This window comes from Lithobates pipiens, unplaced genomic scaffold, assembly GCF_037356315.1.
Source record: "Lithobates pipiens isolate NorthernLeopardFrog02 unplaced genomic scaffold, aLitPip1_a1.2 Scaffold_8, whole genome shotgun sequence".
NCBI classification, from domain to species: Eukaryota; Metazoa; Chordata; class Amphibia; order Anura; family Ranidae; genus Lithobates; species Lithobates pipiens.
The window spans coordinates 135,133,048-135,144,078 of NW_027507903.1; the positions used below are offsets into that span (position 1 = coordinate 135,133,048).

The 11,031-nt window shown below is 43.1% G+C and overlaps 1 protein-coding gene and 1 pseudogene across 7 annotated transcripts in view; one reads left to right on the forward strand and one right to left on the reverse strand.

Moving 5' to 3' along the window:
• Positions 1–2,186, forward strand: part of TNPO3 (transportin 3) — a 90,834-nt gene extending 88,648 nt beyond the window's left edge. For all 7 annotated transcript variants that reach the window (XM_077469495.1, XM_077469497.1, XM_077469496.1 and 4 more), the window contains one exon: positions 1,482–2,186. The gene's annotated coding sequence lies outside the window, so the exon portion shown is untranslated. The remainder of the gene's footprint in view (positions 1–1,481) is intronic.
• A 6,321-nt stretch (positions 2,187–8,507) lies between these two features.
• LOC143961991 (CLOCK-interacting pacemaker-like) lies at positions 8,508–10,490 on the reverse strand (annotated as a pseudogene).
• Positions 10,491–11,031: the final 541 nt, after the last annotated feature.

An 11,031-nucleotide genomic window follows, 5' to 3' on the forward strand; every position in this document is an offset into this window, starting at 1 on the left:
CCCGAACAAAGCCGATGCTTCATTGGGGTTTTGGATCTAGTAACCCTGAAGCGGTGTCATAAAGTCCCTTCCTGGATCACTGGCATCTTAAAGGCGCCAGTTTTTAGAAAAAAAAGTATTCAAAAACGCCCATCTTGACATAGTGCAGAGGAGGGTTTTGGGGTCTTATAGAGCCCAAATCCCTCCATGAAGATTACCTGTCACTGCCTATTACTGTCATAAGGGATGTTTACATTCCTTGTGACAGCAATAACAGTGATAAAAAAAGTGTAAAAATAAAAATGTTAAATGTGCAGAATTTGGGCACATAATATCGGCTATTGGCCTGATAGGTGGCTGAAATATCGGTATCATATCAGCAGTGAAAAAGCGATATTGGTCGATCCCTACTGTACAACTGCCTGTGCCTGCTCTCCTCTATTCCTGATCTCACAAGAGATATTGGGGGCAGTGAGAGCCATGTTCTGTCACAGAATACCAAATGGAAATGGTAGACATTGACAACCAGTACTTATAGTAAACATGTACTGTATGTATTTGTTTCAACCAACAAAAACTCTTGTATTGCCCCCATAGCCACCTGTCAAATTCATGCAAGCACTGGGAAAAAAGACACAGGAAAAAGGATTTAAACATTTGATGACTCAGTTAAAGCGGAAGTAAACCCATCAATCTTTTTCAGTTTGAAAAAACAGTTACATTCCCGGCATGCCGGAAATGTTAATGGTCACGTTGGTTGTGCTCTCAACCAAACTGTCAAACCATCCAATGGCTGGTGTCATAACTGATCACATGTGCAGCTCCATGGCAGTTAGATTAAAGGGAGGCCAAGATGGCAGCTTCCTTGGCTGAAAACGATAGGAGGGTTTACTTCCACTTTAAAGAAGACTTTTTGAAAAAGGCTTTGTGTGAGTGCATAAAGTCAATTGTCAAATCACAAAAAAAAAGACCGTTTGGCTGGTTTCCTTCCGGTGTAAGTTTACACTACTTTGTCACAGTGGTGCGGCAGAAAAAAGTATGGCTTGCAGTGCCTTTTTTTTTTTTTTTCCCTCCAGTGTAGCTGCAAAAATTCACCACGTTACAGTGCTGACTTGATGAATTCAACTAAATTAAGTTTCACTTGTGACAAAAAAAGTGTGATGCGCCAAGAATGGCACATCAGTGTTTTTTCCTCCCAGTACACAACAGCAGCCATGGGATCTGCATGGCTGCAGATGTGAACAAGCCCTGAAGGGTTTTAAATTTTGAACCCTTTAATGAATAAGTGTAGAGGGGGATACCCTTCCTGTGGTATTCTAGTCAAAAAACAAAGCCAGAGAGCACTAGTGTACATGGAACAGTTTTTTTAGGTTTTGGCTTCATCTTGTGTGTCCCCCCACCCACAGAGTTTTCAGGAACTGTAGATTATGGCACAGTGGTAGGTCAGTGGAGGACTTATTACTAATGAACGGTTTGTTCTACACACATCTTTTACTCTACAGTGAAGACAGGTTACCAGCTCACTCAGACAGCACCTCCAGAACCGAGAACCATTGTGGATTGGCTTCTATAACCCCCAAGCGTGTGATGCCAAAAGGGGGGACGCAGAGTGAAAGAAACGGCTGGCAGGCGAGTTTGAGGACAGCGTCCCTGTGTGTAGCGTGCTGAAGATGATGTAACAAAACTGGGAAGAAAGAGTGTGAAAACTCAACCCCTTCACTTCTGAGCGGGGGCAAATGTTCTATAAGAGCTGTGTAAAAGGTTTGTCTAAAAGGTCTAACCCACAGCAATAAGGCACTCGGTGAACAGGTGGTGCCAGATGTGTCCCAACATCCCAATCCCCCTACAGTGCCACATTGTCTAAGTCTAGACCTCGGGGGTGAAGGGGTTCTAACGGCAATGCCCAAGCATAAAATATGCATTTTGTTATGGGAAGGATCGGGAATTGGGAGGTGGTGTCGACGGGTTTAGAGCTTTCCTTGATGGACTCATTTTAAAATAAAAAAAAAAAATTGAAAAATATGAAAAAAAAACTGCAATTACAAAAAAAAATATAAAAAAAAAAAAGAAACTAAAAGCCGTCAGATAAAATCACTGGTTGGCGGAGTTTAAATTTGCGTGGATGCAAACTGAGAAAATATGCAGCTAAACTTTCTGTGAAATGAAAAAAAGTAAAATGTGCAAAATAAAACGAAGTAAAAACAGGATTTTTCATTGTTTCGTTTTTGGTTGTGAAAAGGTGTAGCAGTTCTTAGTTTTGTGATCGATTATCACACAAATGATTGCATCTGTCTATAGCACTTCTTAATTCAAAAGGCACTGCAAAAAAAAAAGAAAAAAAAAAGCTCAACAACATGAATGATTTTGATCACTTGATAGAAACACAGTGCCACTTGTGGTTCATCTTTCAGGATGAATGGCACTGTTTAGACGCATCGCTTATAGGAGGGAGGATCAACACTAGACATGAGCTTGACATAACAGAAGTCCAGGCAAAAATATGAAAAACCCACCAGAGTACAACTCCCATGTAATAAGTGACCTATGTCAGTGGCTGCAATACTGATAAAGTAATGTAGTGCAGCGCTGATGAAAATTGAAATAAACAATGAGATTATTTCCAATAAAACTTGATACAATATATAAATGTGCAAATACATACACAACAAATTAAGATTGCCCAACAATAATGAAAAATGTAAGCAAACCAACCGTGTTAGTGCATATAGTCCATATACTATGGCAAAGAATATTGTGACTGAATATGGGAGAACTGGTTGTCTATAGATAATCCACCACTGTAAGGAAAGAGGCTTGCCACACAGGTTGAACCCAGCTAGGCGTATGCCTGATGGGTCAACCAAGCTTTTGGTGTAACACACCCAAGTAAAGGTACAGCGACCACGACTTCCAATATAGACCAATCTGGTAGGGATCCATTAAAGTAATGACATCAATAGGTATCCACCATAGGTATGATGACCGAAATTCATAAGCGGTTCCTTTCAATATGACATACTGCTGCAATACTGACCCAGCCCAAAAATGTGAACTAGGAAAGTCAAAGTAGAATCAGATGTCCTGATCTGCATACCTCAACTTGGTCATTGACTGAGAAAGGTATTGCATCACCATTTTTAAAGCTTCATGCATAAAAAATACACACATTAATGTAGCTCTGTGTTCATAACAACATACTTAACCACTTGCCTACTTGGCACTTACACCCCCCCTCCTGCCCAGACCAATTTTCAGCGTTCGGTGCTCTCACACTTTGAATGACAATTACTCAGTTATGTAACACTGTACCCAAATAGAGCTTTCATTTGGTGGTATTTGATCACCTCTGGGTTTTTTATTTTTTGCGCTATGAATGAAAAAAGACCGAAGATTTTGAAAAAACAAAAACAAAATTTTCTTTGTTTCTATGATAAAATTTTGCAAATTATAATTTATTTTTTTCATGAATTTTGGCCACAATTTATACTGCTACATATCTTTGGTAAAAATAACCCAAATTAGTGGATATTATTTGGTCTTTGTGAAAGTTAGAGTCTACAAGTTGTGGTGCAAATCATAAAAAATTTATCACGCCTGATGTACTGATGGCCTATCATTTCTTGCGACCCGAACAAGCCAGGAAAGTACAAATACCCCCCATATTACCCCTTTTTGGAAAGTAGACATTCCAAGGTATTTAGTCGAGGCATAGTGATGTTTTTGGTGTTGTCATTTTTCCCCCCACAATTCTTTGTAAAATGAAGATTTTTTTTTATTTTTTTCCCCACAAAATTGTCATTGTAATAGGTCATTTCTCTCACATGGCATGTGTATACCACAAATGACACCCCAAAATACATTCTGCTACTTCTCCTGAGTATTACGATACCACATGTGGGACTTTTTCACAGCCTGGCCACTTAGAGAGGCCCAACATACAGGGAGCTCAATCACATGTTCTAGGAGCATAAATTACACATCTAACTTGTTGACTACCTATTACACTTTTGAAGGCTCTGGAGCACCAGGACACTGACACGTGGCACTGACTGACAGATGGCACTAATACATGGCACTGACACGTGGCACTGATGACACATGGCACTGGGGACAGGTGTGTGTGTGTGTGTGTGTGCTTACTCGCTGGTGGCAGCCGTTCATCTCTCCCTCCTTACACGTCTCTGTGTGAGGAGGGAGAGCCAGCGATGAGAGATGATCTCATATGTTTACATATGAGATCACCTCATTGGACACTGCGATCGAGTGCTAAATGGCCGCTGTGATTGGCCATTTAGCACGATCTGTGATTGCCTGTGTCCGAGGGACACTGCCAACACAGAACTTCCCAGATGCTCGCCCGTGGCGGCACGCAGAGAGGAAGTAAACAGGAGGACATCCAGGGACACCCTCCGGGCAGTTAGCGGCCACGCTGTAGCCGTCTTTTGGCTATAGCGTGGGCGCGAAGTGGTTAAGTGTGTTTTTTTTTTTTTATATTCTAATACATGTCATGCATCACATTAAGTCTATCACCTGCTGGCCAACTGGCACATATCGTATCTTTACATTTACATAGAGATGGTTCAAATTCAGCACAAGTAACACGCTGACAAGAGAAGGCAGCAGAGTGATGGAGAAACTCTGGTCTGCTACTTATCTTTTCACTAACCAGTCACAGAGTTGACACTCCCCTTCTAAAAATATAAAAAAATTAAATTTTGTTGCTTTTCAGCCTGAAAGGAAGACCAACGCAGGTTTTTTTTTTGTTTGTTTTGTTTTTTTATCCAGCTTTATTTAGAGCAACTTATAACATCAAAGTGAAAGGGATAATGCCAACATGTCAGAAAAAACAAAACAAAATCACTGATTTGGAAAAAGGATCACCCCCTCCAAAGTATGACGTGTAAACTCAATCAGGTGTAGCTAATCACCTTCTCAATCGCACACAAAGCAATTTGACATTTAACTGTGATCAGCTGTGGTTATTTTGATTGGCTCAGCTTGAAAATAACTTTCCTGGAGCATTTTAGTCCCTAGTAGTGCAATTGACGCAAACAATCAACTATGGCTGGCAAGGCACTGTCCAAAGATCTCCGGGATAGTTGTGGACAGGCACAAGTCAGGAGCTGGTTACAAAAAAATGTCAAAGGCTTTATCATTACCTAGAAGCACAGTGAAGTCTATTATAATTAAGACGTTGAAGGTATTTGGTATAACAGACATCTCTCCAAACTGGATGAAAGAGCCAGGGGCAAACTAGTCAGGCTACCAAGAGGCCTACAGCAACTCTGAAGCAGTTACAGCCATTTATGATAAAAAGTGGTCATTGTGTGCATTTGACAACAATATCACAAATTCTCCAGAAATGTGGCTTGTATGGGAAGGTTGCAAGAGAAAATCCACTCCTTTAAGAGAGGCCGCAAGCAAGTCATGACTGAGCTTTGCCAAAATGCACCTTGAAGATTCTGAGGCCACATGGGAAAAGTTGTTCTGGTCAGGTGAGACTAAAATTGAATTCTTGGGCTTCAACTCAACAGCAAACAATATTTCTGGCAGGAATCCAATACAGCTGACCAACCAAATAACCCCATTTCTATAGTAAAGCATGGAGGTGGTAATATCATGTTTATGTAGGATGTTTCTCTGCAGCAGGGACTGGAGCTCTTGTCAGGATAGAAGAAAAACGGATGGGTACTGTCATATTCATGAGGAAAATCTGCCTCTCTCTGCCACAAAGTTGTCAATGGGAAGAAGGTTTATCTTCCAACATGACAATGACCCAAGAAAGAAAAAGGTGAATGTCCTTGCATGGCCTAGTCAGAACCCAGACTTAAACCCCATTGAAAATCCGTGGAAAGACTTGAAGACTGCAGTCCATAAACAGTCACCATCAAATTTAACTGAATTTGAGCAGCTCTGCAAAGTAGATGTGCAAAGTTAGTAGCGACCCATCGCAATAAACTAAAGGCTGTAATTAAAGCAAAAGGTGGTTCAACAAAATACTGACACAAGGGGGTGATCCTTTTTCCAATTTGGCAACTGTTATTTTTTACTGACATGTTGGTGTTTTATCTTTCACTTTGATTTTATAAGTTGCACTGGGTAAATACAGATGGATAATACAAAAACTGTCTTCATTTCCGGCTGCAAAGCAACAAAATGTGATTTTGTTTTAAGGTGGGGGTATGCCATTTATAATGTGATTCTTCTACCAGGGTTGTGTGGCACAACTGTAAATCGGTGAGATGCTGAGTCCTGGAACGTGCTTGGTACGACCTGTGTGGCTAAGTGATCCCTTGCCTGACTGTCATAATAAAGTTTTAGCCTGATGTTGAAGAAATGGGCATGTAGGAGATTGTATTCAAGTAACCACTGCACCCACTGGCATCGGTGAAGAGGGGGTGCTATCGTTCTACCCAATGACACCAATGAAAGAGGATTATTATTGCTGAACCAAATGAAGAAAGAGTTTTACTGTTCTTGACACCGATGTAAGGAGGGAAGCTTTAATAATGCTGCAACAGACACAAGTGAAGTGGATTTGTTATTGCTGCCCCTGCTCTAATCTGCCATTTTCCATGTCAGGCAGTGCGCCTCTTCTATACAGGCTGGGGTGAGAAGGTGGCAGTACACAGATGAGCAGATAGGACCACCTGGAAGGCTGCTATCCCCGTTTATACATTAACAATCCTAGATTTATTACAGTGCTATGACTGTTGCCTGATATTTTGGAATTACAAATTGTAAGATGCAGAACGCCTGAGATCCAGGCGAGGCGTTCCCAAGAGGGGTACAATTAGGGATATGCCTGAGTAAAATAAATGCCTGCAGTATTTCACAATGAAAACGGAGCAAACAAAAAACATAACAAAAACCGCTGAAGTAAGTAGTTCACTGATGGTCTGAGCAAAACATTAAGGAGCTGTAAAAAATGAGGGGGGGTGAGAATGCGGAAGGTAAAGGGAGGGGCAGGAGAAATAATAGGGGGGGGTGATAAATAGCCCCTACATGAACGTACCCGAGTCAAGTGTTCACAAAACTAGGTATAGTACAAATGCAATCGACCAAGTAACATCGGACAATGCCATAAAAGCTAGTTTATGCCAATTGAGCATTACCCTGACCCCAACTGCGCTATCCAGAGAGTATGTATATATCTACACCGGGACATGCACACACCAGAGGAGGCACAGGCCATATTCCCCCTAAGAGGCGGCCCACCACAGGGATAACACTGCAAGGGGGAGTGCATCGGGGGTGCAGAGCCTAGCCCACATGCTGATACTACCAACTGTTCCACATCCTTACCGCTCTAACAGTAAAGAACCCCTTACGTAATTTAAGGTTAAACCGCTTCCTGTCCAACACACATTTCAGCACTTTTCACTGAAAACTTATGGCCATCTTTTGCACTTTCATTTCTTGTGTTCAGCAGACACAAAAACAGAGGCTTACATCATGTGAAAAGGGGCCAGTTAAGGTTAATTAAAAAAAAAAAATTGGCTGCTTGTGAGCAACACAAACAGTTCTGCTTTAATAGGGCAACCGATGTTAGCAGTGTGGTTGGCCTCTCATAGTGTGATGCTGGACCTATCTGACTGGCTAACCTACCTACATTTAGTCCCCAAGTGTACAGTTAAAGAGGAAGTAAACCCTGATGAGTTTACTTCCTCTTTCATTCCCTGCAAAGGCAAAGCATAATGGACTACTATGCATCGCATAGTAGTCCATTATGTGTCACTTACCTGACAAAGGAGCCAGCGAAGTCGCCGCTGTCCCCTGTAGTCCGCCGCATCCATCTTCTTGGGGTCTCGCAGCTCCTCCGCTGTCATTCGGCGAAGCCGCGATGACGTCACTCCCGCGCATTCGCACACGTGCGGCAGCTCCGTTTTTGAGAATGCCGCGCTCAGTGCGCCTGCGCGTGGCTGTCTACGGCGCATGTGCCGTAGACAGCGGTGCCTGTTTTCGGGCAAATATCTCCTAAACCATATAGGTTTGGGAGATATTTCTTGGACCTACAGGTAAGCCTTAATCTAGGCTTACCTGTAGGTAAAAGTGGTTTGTAAGGGTTTACAACCACTTTAAGGAACCCTCCCTTCTCCTGGGCACAGCTGACTACTCACTACTGTGCTTGGACTAGCTACATGGCTGTCACAGTGACTGGTCAGGGCCTTGCAAATGTCCCACTGTATTACTGCTGCACTTAGTAACTTGAAATAAATGGCTCTATAGCATCGGGCTATGTTTGCCTTATACAGCAGCAATTCTGGATGTGGCTCATAGAGCATAAAGGAATGACTTCCATGGCCCCATCCACTGTCCTGAAATTAGGTGTAATTCTCTTATTTTTGGGATATGCGATGGAATGAGGCATGTGAATACCTTCTGTTCTAAGAAGGCTTACTTTTGCTACGCATGGATTCAGTTGGAGGGCTTCGCAATTCCTTTAGTTCCTTCCCACCTTAACCTGTATGGTTAAACTATCTCACTGCTAGGATTACAATGCCTTCCATTGTAAGAACAGGCCGAAGTCACATGCGGATCTCTTTCAAGAGCCCACTAGGCTCAAGCAATGATTACTGCAGATTCTGGCAGTCTTCTGTGCTATTACTGCTGATAGCTTTAGTGTACAGGCTCACCTGCTTCTCCAGCTGGGTTCGGGTGGCCTGGTTAAGCCAGGGCAGTTCTTTAGTGTTTATAGCAATGCTCAGCACGGTGTAAATCATTCAGAGTGTTCTGAAACCTGCGACTTTTCTTCTGTTGAGAGGGCACTAAAAGGTGAGTCTTATTAGAGGTATCTGAAAATGGACCTGCCTGGAGATCAGTGCCATCTGTGCCCATGCTGTCTTTGGTCTGATTCTGTGTGGTGGCCAGGCCCAGTTCACAGTCTGGAGCCGCATCACTGAGCACTGGCTCCTCCAGGCTATTCAAGGAATTTGCCTTCTCCCCAACACTTGAGTGCAGCGTTCCCGGAAGCTGCTTTTTTGTTTGGTTTTGGTGCCACGTGTTGGCTTCTCTTGTGTCCCCGCAGAGGTAGCTGTGATGGGTGTAGTGTGATCTTGGGGTAGGAGTTCAGAATAGGCAAGTATTTGGTGGACTTTCCACTGGATGACTGAGGTTTTGCCAGATTTATCGATAAGGGGAAAACCAAGATCTGTGAAGTGGTAGGAAGCAGCTGAAAGGAGCGATGGGCGGTCCAGGAGTGCCCATGTGGGTCAGAGCTGTACCCCTGAGGAGAATAAAATTACAGTCAAAATGGATAATGGTGTCACAGCTGCTTGTCACTGTGATCTGAGGTCCATGCAATTGCTTCTCAATGATTTCTGGGGCCCCTGCAATTACCGCACCATTCAGTACACTATTCTGGTCAACGTGATTTCTGGGGCCCATGCAATTACCTCTCTGTAGTTTCAGGGGTGCATGCTCTCACCCCTATGCTCTGAACTATACTGGTTGGTGTGATCTCGGGTCCCTGCCATCTCCCCTCTGCTCAGTGGACTATACTGGTTGGTGTAATCTCTGGGACCCCTGCAAATTACCCTCTGCTCAGTACACTATACAGGTCCGCGTAATCTGTAGTGTCTATGCTCAATGCCCTATACTGGAAAAAGCATCTTTCTGTAAAGCTTGAGAGGGTCAAATTAAAGCTGACAGAGCATTTTACCCACAGGTAGAATACATGCATGTAAAGCACAGTAGGAGGGTCTTATCGAAAGGGGGGGTAGTATGTAGACCAAGAGAGGCCCAGGATGCTGCCTTGTGACTTTATACCTTTCTGTCTGTAACCCAGCTATTTGTAGGAAAAAACTATACTTCTCTGAACCAGCCTTACTACGGTTTGCTAAATCGTCCAATAACAACTGGAGTTGAATGACTTTGTTACAAAGATCTGTCTGTGAGGACTATAGACTCTGGCCAGATTGGGACATGGCGCCATGCTCTTTCCACATCAGACACCCTAGTGTCGAACGCTGCTACTTCATGCAGCGTTTAGACACTTCCCTGTAACTCTCCTCTCAGGGCAGTCTCCACCCTGTTCGCCAGGGTGTCAGAATCAGCTCTTGTGGACAGATGCTGCAAAAAGGACCACAGAGTTTGCTCTGAAGTGGATGCAAACACAAGATCCATAGGTGGCATTGGTACTGTCAGTGGGTACTCACTATGCTCCAGGGAGATATAAATATAGAGAGAGAGCAGGTGCTTAGAGGCAGAGGCTTGGATGAAGCTGAGGCAGCCACGTGAAACAAACTTCGCCAGAGGAGGACTGTGATCTGTACTGTGAAAGCAGACATCGCTGTCGGGACTGTCAGTGAGAGGGGGGGAGAGATATCACTCCTCGTGAAAAGAGGCAGCAGGATGGTATCCACACCTGGGAGCAAGAGCTCCCTGGCTCTGGTGTCAGCAGCTACAGCGGAACTCACAGGGTGAATTGGCGCCATCTTGGAGAGATCCAACGTAGAGGCTTGTACCAAGGGGCTAAATCCTGTGTTACATTTATTCATAAGTTCATTCATATATTTACCCTTTCAGATATGTGGTCAGTAAATGCAAGGATTAAAACACAACAACACACAAAGAATGTAATAAAAAGATTTACTTAGCTTTGATTAAAGATGTATACAGATGATACAATACAGGATAAATTCAGCATATTCAATCCAAGGGAGTCACTAGCTCATTATAAATGAGCTACCTGGAGAAGATAGTCAACAACATGGTTCAGACTCTTAGTCTTGAAGCAAACCTCAAACCCCGGTCTGGTCTCCCAGTCATATTTATATGGTAGTGAAGTCAATAGCTACAACTGATGAAAATAAAAGGTCAAAGGTTCCCAACTTCCCATAGCATAATGAAGCAGATTTCTCATGCATTAAACATGTTGTATATAGATATAAGTAATCACTTTTAACTATTGTAATTCAATAACTAAAGTTATGTATGAATGTAGACCCATACTACAAGGCTGCAGGCTGTATCAGCCTCAGGAATTGCTCCATACCAGCAGGGATAGTTGAGGAGTAATGCACAGGCAGCTACTACTCACGGAGCACCTGG